The sequence below is a fragment of the Carassius gibelio genome, chromosome B3 (assembly GCF_023724105.1).
Source record: "Carassius gibelio isolate Cgi1373 ecotype wild population from Czech Republic chromosome B3, carGib1.2-hapl.c, whole genome shotgun sequence".
Lineage (NCBI taxonomy): Eukaryota > Metazoa > Chordata > Actinopteri > Cypriniformes > Cyprinidae > Carassius > Carassius gibelio.
The window spans coordinates 45,106,142-45,121,398 of NC_068398.1; the positions used below are offsets into that span (position 1 = coordinate 45,106,142).

Sequence of the window (15,257 nt, forward strand, 5' to 3'; positions counted from 1 at the left end):
TATTTAAGTATAATTTTGGACATTTTTCTTTTTCTTTTGGCAAATCTGCATGTGAAATATTTAAGCCAATAAAGTAGTTTAACTTCAGTTGACTATTGTCACAGTGTGACAAATGGCATGTGGAACTTATTCCCGCTGAAGCAGTGTTCCCGGGGGAACGCTTTGAGTGTAACCCTGTTCCCAGGCCTGTGTGTGCGTTTGTTGCTGTGACAACCCCAAATGATGGATTGGCAACAGGTGTGGGGGATTTACTCAGAGTTTGCGTGAGGCCTCATCAACAGTGGAGAGGATAAAAAGCAAGAGAGAGAGGTGGTGCGTGTGGTTTTTCTCCCTTGTGAAAAGTCGTTTTATTGGGTGGTAATAGTTACTGGAGGACGGGTGAATGAAGAGGACAGTGTTGCTTGATGAGGGATTCGAGGACAACAGAAGGAGAGTGAATTACCCTGTTTGCATTGGAGAGGAGCTGAGTAACTGAGAACTGAGTCTTGTAATTGCACACGTTTGACACTGAATTGGATGTGGTTTGGAGTGTTTGGATCACGATCATAAATATCACTGAGTGGATTGTATTGATTCATTACCAATCTCTTACCTCTCCCTCCTCTATAAATGGTGATGTGAACTCTGCCTGTGACTCTGAAGAAAAACATCTCAGAACATCCTCAGTGGCAGTGAGGATTGTGCCCCCCCCTTCCCCTCGAACAGAAACCCGAATGTGAGCGCTGGCTTTAAATTGCACTTCGTGAAGGGAGTTTGCAGTGGCTAAAATTGATGTTTTCCCCCACAATATATGTTTGAAGTGGACTTGTCGTGTGTGTAAGCTACACTCCTTTTCGCCATGCACTCTCTATGTGTCATGAGGGCTGACTGTCAATAGTAAGAGTCCTGTGACACTGATTTGTTCCAACTGTCTGGATGTTGAGGATTTATCATCTGGGATGTGAATTAACCCCTCTGTTGTGCTAATAGGAGAAGAGATTCCCTGTTGAAATATTTACTATCTGCCTCAGAAAAGCTCTGTGCAACCTGTTGACTTCGAGTCTGCTGTATCCCTGCCATTCAACTGTATGGTGAGAGGTGTTCGCTCCTTCCAATACATGTGAATTGTATACTTGCTTGAAACATCCATTCTGTCTGTCTCAGAAGAAGCCCATATTCAGCCTGTTGACTTCGAGTCTGCTGTATCCCTGCCATTCAACTGTATGGTGAGAAGTGTTCGCTCCTTCCAATACATGTGAACTGTATACTTGCCTGAAACATCCATTCTGTCTGTCTTAGAAGAAGCCCCATTCAGCCTGTTGACTTCGAGCCTGCTGTATCCCTGCTATTCATCCGTATTGTGAGAAGTGTTCGTTCCTTCCAACGCATGTGAACTGTATACTTTGTCTGAAGCATCCATTCTGTCTGTTTCAGTAGAAACCCTGCACAGCCTGTTGACTTAGAGTTTGTTGCATCCTTGTGGCCCACCTGTGCTGAGAGAGGTGACTGTCCTTTGTCACGAACGTGAGAGGGGCACGCTTTGTCTGGAATATCCACTCTGACGGTGTCAGGAGAAGCCACCTTACTGTAAGACCGTGCACCTGCCGTATACGTACTTGACTGATATCATTCGCCTCAAATTCCGTACCTGTGGAAGAAGGAAGGAAGGCTGGAATTACATACTTACCGGAGGAGACTTACCGGACCCCTCACTTGCCAAACACATCCCCACCTCAAGGCTGTGTATCTGCCGTGTACGGACCTGACCGATATCCATCCGTCCCAAATTCTGCATCTGTGAAGAAGGGAAGGGAGTTTGGAAGTATTTAATTACCAGAGGAGACTTACCAGACTGCGGGCTTGCCGATTGTATTCCCACCTGTGAAATACCTACTTGACCACCCATCTGTCCATCTATTGCGGGGCCCGCACAGAGGAAGAGGGCGGGAGAGTCCCCGGTCGCTGCATTGTTTACCTTCAAGCCCTGAGGGTAACAAAGAAGATTTTAGGTTAGGATTCCCAATTTGTTTTTACTTCAAAATAAAACTTGTTAAATTTATTCTCTGTCTCCGACTCTTTCCCTCTGATACGCTCCTCGAGGTGGTCCTGGTTTAGGGGAGGGCGCAGTCCAGCTTGGCCCCCCTGACCTGTGACACTATACAGTATATTTTTCAATGTCTGCTTCCCATTTTATGCATGGTGCCTCCAAAAAATCAAACTGATAACAGTGATCTTATTATAACTCTCCTCCTATGATTCCTCTCACACCCAGGAGGACAGTCTTTAAATATCACACACAGGATATCCTGGTTGTGTTGAGCAGACAATGCACTCCAGTTCATGACACCTGAATTACATGAAAGAACCTAAAGGAAGAAAGTCAAAAGAGCCCCAAAAGGAAAAGATTTTAAATGTCTTTTTAAATATTATAGAATGGTGTTAAAAAAGTGTTATTTGCTTTACCTGCAAAGTATCTTAAGATATTTCATTTATAACCAGCATTATCATAAACTAAATTAATAAAGTTTGTCAAGTCAAATTTTAGATTAGCTTGGCTTCAGAAAGCATGTGTCACGGTTGGTAAACCGTTATCTCGGGTTGTTTACACTTTGTGGTGAATTCTGTGTGTTCTGCATCTGCACTGATTAGTTGTGGGCGTCTCCGTTAATTGTATCAGCAACAGCTGCCACCCAGATAGCAAACAGTCATTGAAACTATGCTGAATCAACATCCCATTGTCAACATTAAGTCATTGAATCAACATCGAACTCTGATGTTGATTCAACATCATTTTGCACCCTGATTTAATATTGAAACAATGTTGAAATTCTGTCCATAGATCAACAGAATTTCAATGGTATTTCAATTATCAGGAATATTGAAACAATGTTGAAATTTCAACTCAACTAAGGATCAACGTGATTTCAATGGAATTTCAATTGTTTTTAAATGTTAATTTTAAATGTAATGCCATAAATTAAATAGCCTGCTTTATCTACAGCCAGGATGTTAAAAATTAATGGAACATTTAAAATCTTGTATAAAACACAGAACACACCACACTATTTAAATCAAATTCATGTTTATTAGCCTGTCTACTCTTTATTTACACTTCATTGTCATCTGATGCCTGCATAAGTTGTCGTCCAGTCCCTCCTGCCCGGTCTGGCGCATAGCGCAGCCACTTTTGGTTGAAAATTGGGTGATGGTAGCTGTCCCCATCTGCTGAGTAAGAGCATCTAAAACAGAAGATAAAATCACAATGCAAAACAAATATAGCATTTAAGTTAAACAGAACATATATTTGAACAAATTCAGTAGCCTAGGCCTATGATTTTTCAATGATCGGATAAGGCAATAAGTCCTCGTGTTGTAGGCTAGATCATATTTCCCCTATATTCAAAGCACTTTTCAAAACTGCCTGTTCATGGATGTATTCGAATTAAAGGGAGGCAAAAAGGATTAGCTTGCAGTGACCTCTTTCATAAGGAAAATGTATGAGGCCAATTGACTCAAAAAATGTTATGTTTATTATTTCATTGGTTCAGAAGTAGTTGTTAACTCCACAAATTTAATATAAATAGCTGGATACTAATTGAATAGTTAATGTAGATTAGAGTTACCATAGACAAAAGATGTTTTGACAAAATAATCATAGACAAAAAACGTTGCATTCAGTGTTTGATGAGGTTTTGGGCTGGAAAACCAATTGCAAGTGGTGCAAGTTGTTTGCAGAAATAAAATAAAATGATATCAAAAATGTTGTTTTGCTTACTTGGTGTGCAATAGTGATCTCTGTTAAAAACAGCAATTAAAATTCACAATCATACAGTGTGACTGTACTTTATACATATGTACTCAGGTAACCAATCTGTTATTAAAAATATAAAAACAAAGAATATAAACAACATAATATACAAATTAAATATACAGTGGTTTATTCTTTTCAGCTACAGTTGATGTCATAGTAGCATTCAAGAAATAAATGTAAAATATAAAAAGCGAAATACATTTTAATGTAGGCCTATAAAATATACAATTCTCATTAAAGCTAATGAATTACGCCCCATTAACTGGACTCCCCCGGCCTCTCAGATCACCATTAATGTTAAAGGGATTTTAATGCTAAAATATGCTATTTTTTATGCTGCACTTTATTCCTATAGTGAATATCAAGCTACAATATATCTGTTTGTCAGCTCAAATGTTTCAGTGGTAGAACTTTTGCCTAGCGTGTCAGAGGTCCGGGTTTGGGTATTAAAATGAAGTACAATAGTTGTGCAAGTACAATGCTGTATCACTTGCGACGCAAACATCCAAAAGCAAATGAAAGCCGATGAGTACAACTGATGAGTAGTTTACACTTTATAGATTAGGGGGTGCAGAAAGCTTTGTAAATTATTTATAATGTTTATTGAGATAATAGTACAATGTTGACATTTCAATGATTTATAAGTGATTAATAATATATTAACTAGTAACTATTAACCATTAAGGATTTTGTTTGATTGAGTTGTTTACTGAAGGCCCTGACTGAAACCCCAGGGTACTCAGGGTACTTACTGTCTGAAAGCAGGTTCACTCAGACTCTGCTCATCATCACTGAAGAGTCCAGGAACAAAACAAGCCATCTGACACAGAGACAACAATATTTACTCTGCAGTTCCAGGTTCATTAGAAGGAAACAAGATAGAGCAGAGGTAAAAGACAGAATAATATATAACAACAATAATAACATATGTAATATACAAATTATACTACTAATAATATAATCTTAAAATAACAGAATCTATATTTTTAATTTTAGGTTGAGTGTGACTTACATTTTGATGTCTGGGACTTCTTAAAATTGGTGAAATATATTCTGAAAAAGGCATATTAATGTATTTCATGAGCTTCTTTCATGAGTTCACCTGTATTTCTAAGTCAGTATCTCCCTTCAGCCACATTTCTTAGAAATACAGATTTACTGAAGAAGCTCAAGAAATACATTAATATGCCTTTTTCAGAATATATTTCACCAATTTTCTTTTCAAAAATCTTGGAGTTTCACTTTGTTCTGTATAGTTTCTTTCTGTCCTCCTGAAATCACATAACAATTTTTATTAATATCTGTTTATCATGAAATATCAAACTCATGTGAACTTGTTTTCAGCCGATTAAGTGTAAGTGACGTCATCGATTCAGTAAATCAGCCTTTTCCAAAAAAAAACACTGACAAATCACCAGCAAAACTCAAAATTAGCCTAACGTTACCTGAAAACTGCTAAGACGCTAACGGACTTTTTCGAAGACACTAAACCATTTCTATAAAATAAATTTAATTGAAACATGTCAATAACAAGTAAGAAACGTGTCAGAAACATTTGTATATCATATTTGTGTGATTTTAGCGACTAAACTTACCTAAAACAGCGTAAACCGCAGCAAGAGATGGAGATTACTGCTTGCCAGTAACGGTTTTTGTGTTGACGCCCCGTTTCCATGGCAACTCTGCTCCCCGCTCGCGCAGAACTCACCGCACACACAGCATTCACACAAACAAACATCTCAAATTAAAACATTACATTTATAATGTACAGCCTCATTCAATAATCACTCACTATAGAGACGGATTCTTTCTGGAAGCCTGTAAAAGAGTGAAAAACACGACGAAAAAGCAGTCAGGACTTCTCTTTAATAAACCGCTTTTACATTTTCCCTCCGAAAAACTGCTGGAAACGCAAGGCTTTAACATTAATTTACCGTGACCGTTGTCTAAACAAGTTAACAGTAACATTATTTGAAAATGAGCCAGTCTCTTCAGCTGCCCACAGACTGTATAAAAACACACCGCGTGCCTGTGCTGTCTGGGTTCATATCGAACATTAAGCAAGCTTACCTGTACGCTTGTGCCAAGGCTCCAGAAATGAGCTGTGTCCGGTGCAGTACGTTGGGTATACCACCCGTTGATCTCCCGGTCAATCATATTTCCCGGTCAACTATATTTCGATGCATTTTCAATCATATTTCCTGGTCAACTATATTTCGATGCATTTTCTATCATATTTCCCGGTCAACTATATTTCGATGCATTTTCTATCATATTTCCCGGTCAACTATATTTCGATGACTTTTCAACAACCGCATCGTTTCTCTGTCCACTATAAATCAATTACTTTTCAACACATTCAGGGATCACCCGGTAACCAAATATCAATGCTTAATCAGTCATAAAGATAACTATAGATCAATGTTGTTGCCATCAACATTAATAACATCAGGTTTTCATCGATATGATAATGGTGATTCAACATTTATTTTGCATTGAAATTTCAATATCAACCATAATGATGAAACAGATGGAAAAACAATGTTTATTCAATGTTGGCTTGCTGTCTGGGCACTCATTACTCATCTCCTATATAATGGCTTGTCTCACGTCTTGTGTTTGTGAGATCGTTGTTTCATGTCGTTGTGTTTACCCCCGTCTGGCTTCTGTGTAGTTTGCGTTTGGATGTCTGTGTTTCCCCAGAACCTCATCCACTCTCCGCACGATCACTCAGCCACGGACACTTACCTTCGGCTCTGTTCCCCGCAGTTCCTGTGCCACTCTCTCCTGCTGTGTCACGCCATCAAGACCCGGATTCATCACCTACACTCCACTACCGGCTGGACTTCTCAACGTCTATCATCCCTATGGAGTGTTACCGCCTCATCATCTTTGTGTGTCTTTGTACCATATCTCATCATCTCATTAAAACTTGTTAACTCGCTATTGTTTCCGGACTGTCCTTTCACCAGCCATCACAGCATGGCCTGAAAGTTTGAAGTTTTTTCAATAAGAGCATTTTACAGTTGAGAGCAAAACAGTCTCCCAGAGAAAAACAGATAGTTGAAAGAGATAAAAAAAGATAGACACTCAAATACTTCTAACAGTCCTCACTTTAAGGAGTTAAAGGGTTAGTTCACCCAGATAGCAAAATTATGTCATTAACTAGGGCTGGATGATTAATCGAAAGTAATCAAATTTCAGAAATTCAGAACCTCTAACCGACTTAATTTTTGGTTTGTTTTGTGTGATAATAAGATATGTAATGGGTTACATTCAAAGTTATCTGAAATTATCAAGATGAATTTGTTCTGACAGTTTAACTCTGAGTTCTTGTCATATTTTATTACCATTTTCTAAACTATAGCAAATAAACTGATAATGTCAGAAATGTTTAAGGTGTCTGAATAAATTTTGGTTTGACTGTACGTTTAATTTTTACAGTGCTATTTTTTTTATTTAAGCTTATGCAGATACAGGCATTAACAGTCTATGTTCCGAGAGCCTATCGTGATCTGCAGCTGCTCAGGATTAGATATATAGGATAAGTGACATTAAGCATCAGGAGATTACAGTTTTTTAGCTGAGTAGGTGTTTGTTTAGTCTCTTCTTGAAGGCCTGGACATTCTTTGAGGTGATTTCACCTACCACAGTACAGGGGAGGCAGTTCCAAGTTGTTACAGCCGAATGAAGAAAACTCCTCCCCAAGCATTTGGTGTTGGACTTGGGGAGTTTTAGGGCGTGACTTGGTCGTGCTCTCCGAGTGGTTCGGCAAGGGAGATCTGGTGGGGGTAGTAGAGCTTTGAGATCCTCTGGACAGTTTTCAGTGTGCATTTTAAAAAGCTGTAACAGTTCTACGTTGGCTGAGCTGGCTGATTGCATATTTCCTTAGGGCAGTGTCCTCATCCTTCCCAATGATTTTCAGTGCCTTTTTCTGGATGTTGTCAAGCTACCCAAGGGTGGTCTGTGATGCGTTCATCCAGGCAAGGCATGAGTACTCCATGGTACTCCTGACTTGTGCCTTATAGACATTGGCCCTACCTTCAACATCAAGCTTGTTGGCCAACCTACGCAGAGCTCCAAGACGCTTTTACATTTAATTATTCAGTTTCTGTACCTGGACACTTACAAACTTGAAAAAAACGTAAACACTGTGTAAATAGCACAAACAAACAGAACGAACATACAAAATAAACACTTTCAAAAAAGGCCCACTGGTACAACCTGCACCGAATTTTTTGAAGCATCGAAAATCCATTTTGGTCCAAAAATAGCAAAAACTACGACTTTATTCAGCATTGTCTTCTCTTCCGTGTCTGTTGTGAGAGAGAGAGTTCAAAACAAAGCAGTTTGTGATATCCAGTTCCTCAACGAATCATTCGCTGTAACCGGATCTTCTTGAACCAGTTCACCAAATCTAACTGAATCGTTTTAACCGTTGAATTTTTTTTGTTTAATTTTGTGTCTTACAAAATAATAAACGAAAAATAAAACATTAACAAAAGATTTAAAAAAATCTCAGAGAGGCACACATAAAATTAGTTTCTAAAATTTTTGGAGAAAAAAACCCCAAAAAAAAACAATAGGCAATATTCTCATGGAAAAGTGGGTAAGTCTTCATACACAGCGCAGATCATAATGAGCAAGCGTGTTTTTTTAAATAAAGTTTGAGGAAGCTTGATGAAACGTGTAAGGCTCATAACTCTTTGTTGAACACAGATCTTATTTTTTGCGATTTTCCAAAAGTCTATGTGAAAAATGCATGGCTTTTCGATTGACGCAACCCATGCGCCGCTAACTTCCGGGTTGTCCTACAAAGTGACGTCATAACTTTGGCACTCTATTGTCTGTGGTTATTAGGGACGGCACGGTTTGCCGAAAAAAAAAACAACGGTTCACCACACACGGTTCGGCACACGCGGTTCAACTTAAATCTGACAAAGCATCTGTAATATGGTTTGCTATAAATAACACATAAAACAAACAGGGTTCAGTTAATATATGTTTTTATTGATGCATGTGCATTCTGGATTCCCAGACATAAAAACATGGTCAAACCATGCACTCTTGATCAATGTGATTGCAGTATGCTGGAATATGAGCAGTCATTTATTCTGTCATCACCCGGGTGCTGATAAGCACGCACCCACAGATGAGACCTGAACAGCACATGTTGATATGTGTTAAAACTAAATTAATTTAAGCTTTGTCAGTTTAAACATTTAACAGCCAAAGCAACAACAGAGAAATCACTCACTGCTCTTGATTATAAAGCTTTTGTAGCTTCAATAAAGAACAATCTTTAATTTATACAGTCAAATGTGTGATGCTGTTTTACATTTGATTACTTTATTAAATTTCTGTACCTAAAAACTAATGCTAGAATGAATGCTAAAAAAACAATATCACTGTTTATTTTATTTTTATCTTTACTCTATTGTATTTATTTGTGCTGTTGCTTGTAGTTAGATATATAATTTTTTAAAGTATAGTTTCTCCATAAACAACCAAACCGAAACCGTGACTCTAAAACCGTGGAACAAACTGAACAGTGAAAATGTTGAACCGTTCCACCCCTAGTGGTTATACGTTTGTTTATCTAACACCAGCCAGGAGCAGTGGTCCTAATTTCTTTGAATGCTGAAAAATACAATGACTATAAAGGCATTCAATTCAATTCAACATACGTAGCACATTGATAAATAGAAATATTGTGCTGTAAAACAAATTTTTTATCTGGTAGAAACTCCATCATGACCTCACATCTGGAGCAGTGAAATCACAAAGAACGTTTTTATCAATGCACCAACCAGGAGCGATTCTAGGATTTCCATTTTAGTGGTGCTTAGTCCCCAATAAGGTTATGATTAAATATTATTTGACTATAAGGGTAGGGTTGTATACTTCTAACCTAATTAGAATCCACTATACCATTGTATTTCCTGATTTCATATATGGGAGTAGAAGTACTGACTGAGCCATATACAACACTGTAAAAACATTTATATGTGGTCACTCACTAGAACATTTTGAGTTGGGAATGTAGATTTTTTTTTTTTTTTTTTTTTACCATGAAGACTTCCTGATTCATTATTCACTGTACGTACACATGTTACCAGTACAAACACAACATTTTACTGTTTGCATTTCTATGCTCACATAGAAACCTTAGATAAGGATTTTTTTCTGACAAAATAAACTTTTAACCAGAAAATAACACAATAGCCATAAACTTTGATTATCCATATCGGCACTATAAAACAACACCGGTATGAGGCTTGACTAAAGTGGGGGCGGTGGTTAACTATCAGTACGAAAGAAAAGCAAGTGAAAATGAAGCAGCTTGTGAGAAGCAGGGACAAAGTTTTTTGCAGCACAATGACTGAGCATCAACCTGTGTCTTCTCTCCTTAACAGTAGCAAACCTGTTGATAATTTTATCATGGTCCAACTGCTCAACACCATCTTTCTCGACGGCCAGAACTGCCAGTTGATGAAGCCTGGTCTGACCCACTGTTCTCTTTAGCCAGCTGCGGAGACGAGGAAGAGCACTGAAAGACCTCTCGCACAAACAGCTTGCTTCCCCAACATCCCCTTTGTCTAATTTCATCAGCATTTGCTGCTTCAATCTGCTGCATAACATTTCCCTGTAATGCACTAACTTTTCCTTGTAACTTTTCCAGGAAACAATACAATCCATGTGTGACTGAGTCCCCTCATGTTTGTGAAATACTTTTAAGCGCCTTTTTCCAGTTTTTGTATCCACTACTCACAAATGCCTCGGGTTTTGTACCAAAGACAGAGAAGGCAAAGCAGTAGGCAGAATCTGTCTTCTTTGAGTACTCAAGCCAAGCAAAAGTTTGAAACCAGATTGGCTGGAATTATCTTTTTTGTAAGCCAACGTTCTCCTGAGGATAATAGAGTAATTCTGCCTGTTTTGGGCCTGTGTCCTTTTCTCTTAAGCCAAACTGATCTAAAGGTGCAGCTGCTGTCTGTGCTTTTATCGGGACATTTCTTTCTCTGTATGTCTGTCCTCTCTCTCTCTCTCTCCTGACTCATGTCTTCCTCTTCTTCATGCTCTCTCTGTCCCTGTACTGTGACAATCACGGACAAATACGAGTTTGGTAACTAAAGAAATTGTAACTTCGTTTGTCTTTATTAACTGACCAGACACATTATCCAAAACCACTCTGTTGATTTTCTGACCTGGATCATGATCTTGCCCTTTCTCCGTTGTGCCTTCTTCAATCTGCTTCTTCAATCTCTTTGTGCATTGACTTTTCCTAGAAACCAAAACATTTATTTCAGTTCAGTTGACTGAAAGACAATTAATCATTTCTTGTTGAGACTGCTTTTCTGATGAAATGTACGTGGAAATTGGCAGACAATTAAAACAACATAAGGGTTCAATGACTGCAGTGAATCTTGGGAACACAGTGGCATTGTGTGTGAGAGGCTGTCTACTTTCTATTCTCACCTGACTGTTGCTCCTTTGCAGACCTACTCCCGCACGACAAGAAAAATTGTTGTATCAAATTTCTTCAGAAGCAAGGATAACGAAAATCTGAAACGTGGAATGAAGCTCAAACAGAAATGCATACTCAGGATAGGTTTAAACTAAGTCTATAATTTCTTTCTCTCTGCAGGTAGGAATAAACATAAAACTCTGAAGTCACTGAGTGAGTATTCTAGGAAAATCAATAAATAGTTAAGGAATTGTAGTGTATTTTTGTCTGCCATGGATCTTAGGAATCACACAGTCTCCGGGTTTTGTTTCCAGAAGATAGACTTTATTTCAGAGAGAAACAAAGCCGAGATGTTCTCTGTGAGAAGATCTCCCGAATGCTCAGTGGCATCCCATTATATAACCTATACAGGGCGTTCCGACTTTTCCTTGTGCTTAAAAATTTAAAACCTCCCTATAGACTTGCTATGGTAAAGAAAAGAGGCCCATTGCATGTTTTTCCAGATGTTTCCTATCTGTGGTGGTCAGGATGTTTTTTGCAGACATAGGCACATTCCTTCCACACGAAGGCTATATGATTATAATGGAATAAGACACGTATGCATATATGTGACTAGATTCATCTTGATTATACTTGATTGAGTCAAATCTTATTAAGAAAATCGGTAACACTTTAAAATAATGGTAATTATTAACAATAGTATTAAGTATTAATACAATAGTATTAAGTTAAGTGTTAATGTAGTACTACCTATTACTTCCTGCGTAGTTACTTATTAACAACGGACCATTATTTTAAAGTGTTACCAGAAAATCTTCCACAGAATCAAACAAGGAAAATCTTTTTTCAATATGAACAACACTCGTAGAAAACCCGTATCTGAAGTCCAATCTGAGACACAAGTAACATCCAAGAAAACAAAAGATGTCCTCCCATGAGTGCACACAGACTATTTAAAATATTCAAGCCAGACAAAGATTGATTGTCACCGCAGTATTTTTTTTAAGCACACTAAATGCTCCACTAACACATTTCGGGTCTGGCTCTTTACTGTTCTGGGAAGTACCTGTCGTGACTGATGCTCCATCCGTGGCAATGCTGATCAGGTGTGATATCATAAATATTCATTGTCCAAACCTGCTGTCAAAAGTGTGTGCCTGATACAATGGGCCCTATCATACACTGGGTGCAGAGCAAGTGTGTTTGCTAGTTTCAGTCCCGCACCGTATGCATTTTCCTGTCCAGTGCCATGTTTAATTAGTGCGCCCATGGGTGTGCTGGTCTAAAAAAGAGGTGTGTTCTGGTGCATTGCTATTTTAAGGAGCTGAAAATAGACTGCGCCATGGACAAACTCAAACCTAAATATTATTTGTTATTTAATTTTGATTTTGTTTATTACACACAGGGATGCGCATCACACAAACATGCCTAATATTAAAAACAAAAGGATTACAGTGTAAAAGAATATTATTGTGTAGGCTACAGAAATATAAAAATGTAATGATGGATAGTCATGCCGTGTGTTAGAATTAGGCTACCTATTTGCAATTCAGCCTATTACTCCTTATAATAATGAATTAATGAAACAATAGTGCTAATACACACACACACACATATATATATTAACTGACTAGCGGAGCTATTTGAAAGCCTGCATCCAACGCAGATGACTGAAAGATTGGGTGGCCACTTAACAGGTAACTTCAGCAAAACATCACTCGGTGAACTCCTCAGTTTAATCAGTGTGTTTAATATGTCAGTGTATTTTATAATGTTACGTATTTTTACAGTGGCTCTCCAAGTCAGAAGAGTCATAACAGTGTCAGAAGAATGTGCTCTGTGGTATATTTTCACTGCAAAACTAGAAGAAATGCTGCAAATATCATTGCAAATTTTGAGAAAAGCTGCAGCAAAATTAGTCATTTTGATCTCAAAAATCACACAAACGAGTCGTGAAGTCCTGGAGGGACTGCCTTGTACTCTCTGATGTTCGCTTTGCTCGAAAAACACGCTGAATCCATCCAGACTCAGATCAGGGGACCTGACCCAGTTTGCTGCTGTTTCAAATTAGTTTTTAAAAGGGACGGAAGCTATCACAAATTAATTAATCAAACATTTTTATGGGGGTTGGGCAGAAGTTGAAGCCTCCATAAAAAAAATATCTGTGCAAACTACGTATCTCAGTGTTTGTTGAAGAACAGGTACAACAACATACCACAATTACTTATTTTTATAGCTTCATAGTACTGGTACACCAAAGATACTCAGTATCTTATTCATTATAATCTGAAGCTACTGGAATGTAGTTAAATCTGTCACGAAAACAAATTCCTCGTATGTGTAAACATCCCTGGCAATAAAGCTCATTCTGATTCTGATTATGAAATCATTAGATGCTGGTTTTATGTAAAACACTAATAAGTGAAATGTATGCATTGTTGTTTGTCACAGACTGATGGAATAATTGACAGTATTCAGTGTTTTGGCATTGAGAATAAAAGATTCATCAAGCGGTTCGTAAGTTTGTGTACCTACATAGATACTCATTAGTCTGGCCCCCCGCACACACACATATGAAAGAAATATTGTTTTGATTTTTGGATGTAAAATAAATTATGATATGATTTTCATTTATTGTTATCAAATAAAAGGAGGCTAACTTGAAGGCGGCGCCCCCTGTTGACCATTATGCTGTAGGTTTCCTGTGAAAATAGGATCTTTAGGATGTTTATGATTTAGGATATTTGTTTGAAAAAATGTTTATGACATGTTTGTGCATGAAGCAATAATAAATGTAGTTTTTAATTCTGACAAAGTCATTATTACAAGAAAGTCTCTCAGTATTATGGGAAACTACTGCAAGTAATTATTATGAGAACGATTGTCATAGTCATGTAAAAGAAGACTAATAATTTTCCTGCATAACCAATGGTGAGGCAGAGCCGGCTCTCTTTTCTCTCTTTTCTTCTTTCTTTCTGAGAGGAAATCTGCAAATTCTTACAGAGCAAGAGATACATACCTGACAGTGTAACATTAAGTTGAAGTATTTCAAATGAGTTAAACCTGTATCCTGTTTTTGAAGAAGATTTTTTTTGGTCAATATGTAAACTTATCAGGCATAATCGATGTGAATCTAGCCATTTATGTATCAAGTTATCCTCCTGTTATAATCATGCATTTGACTGTATGTAGAGGCCTGCGTGAGAATGGGATGTGCAGAGAGTGCAGGGGTATAGTATATGGTGCAGCTGCACAGTCTATTGGACATTAGACCAAATATATGATCAGACCTCCTTGGTGCAGACATTACCAAAATACAGCATATAGTAAAGTTGGACACCCTGTTTTGACATAAGACAAAATATATGACTAGGCCTCCTCGTTTCACATAAAAAAAATTGTACATCCTAAAAGCAAACTGGAGACATAAGCTCATGCTTATAACAGTAGTTTGGTGGAGTAGACTCATTTAGACCAAAATAATCATTTGGTTTTAGCCAGGTTTCAGTCAAGCAGAGTAAATCAAAACTATTATCTGTGATCATTTCATTTACAATAACTGCTTTGGGTGTGAGTGATCTAATATTTATGAGCCCAAACTTTAAAAATTGTCTTTGTTCATTTACTTTACATGCTTCTGGTTTAATTACGATAAGATTTTTTCTAGATCCTACATTATATTTATATTTTAACCACACTATTCGGGGAACAGACACAGTCTTAATCGTTTTTACAGCGCAAGTACTTTTATCATTTAAGCGGGTGGAACAAAACTCATCATAATAGTTATCTGAGAATTGTCTTACTAGTCACAAGGAGTGAAGTGTCCTGGAGATGTTGCTCTCTGGGCCTGCCTCACCTCCAGGTCACAAATCTGCTTCTCCACTGCCTCCAGCTCGTTCGTTCACCAAAATGATTCGTTCACTGATTCGTTCCCAAGACCCGCGCATCACTACTGCACCGAATGCAGCTCGCCTCAGCTGCAATCAAAGGTAGACATAC

General features: G+C 37.9%; 2 protein-coding genes and 1 long non-coding RNA gene across 4 annotated transcripts in view; 2 read left to right on the plus strand and 1 right to left on the minus strand.

Annotated features, from left to right (window-relative positions):
• Window positions 1-15,257, plus strand: part of LOC127952760 (guanylate-binding protein 1-like) — a 241,602-nt gene that overhangs the window by 60,910 nt on the left and 165,435 nt on the right. The window lies entirely within an intron of this gene.
• Window positions 1-15,257, plus strand: part of LOC127952764 (gastrula zinc finger protein XlCGF57.1) — a 71,712-nt gene that overhangs the window by 42,202 nt on the left and 14,253 nt on the right. The gene's annotated exons all lie outside the window — the stretch shown is intronic.
• On the minus strand, window positions 3,081-4,722 carry LOC127952790 (uncharacterized). The gene is made up of 3 exons (XR_008153057.1): window positions 4,543-4,722; window positions 3,755-3,772; window positions 3,081-3,218 (listed from the first exon to the last, which is right to left on the minus strand). It is a non-coding gene; the product is annotated as an uncharacterized LOC127952790 (long non-coding RNA).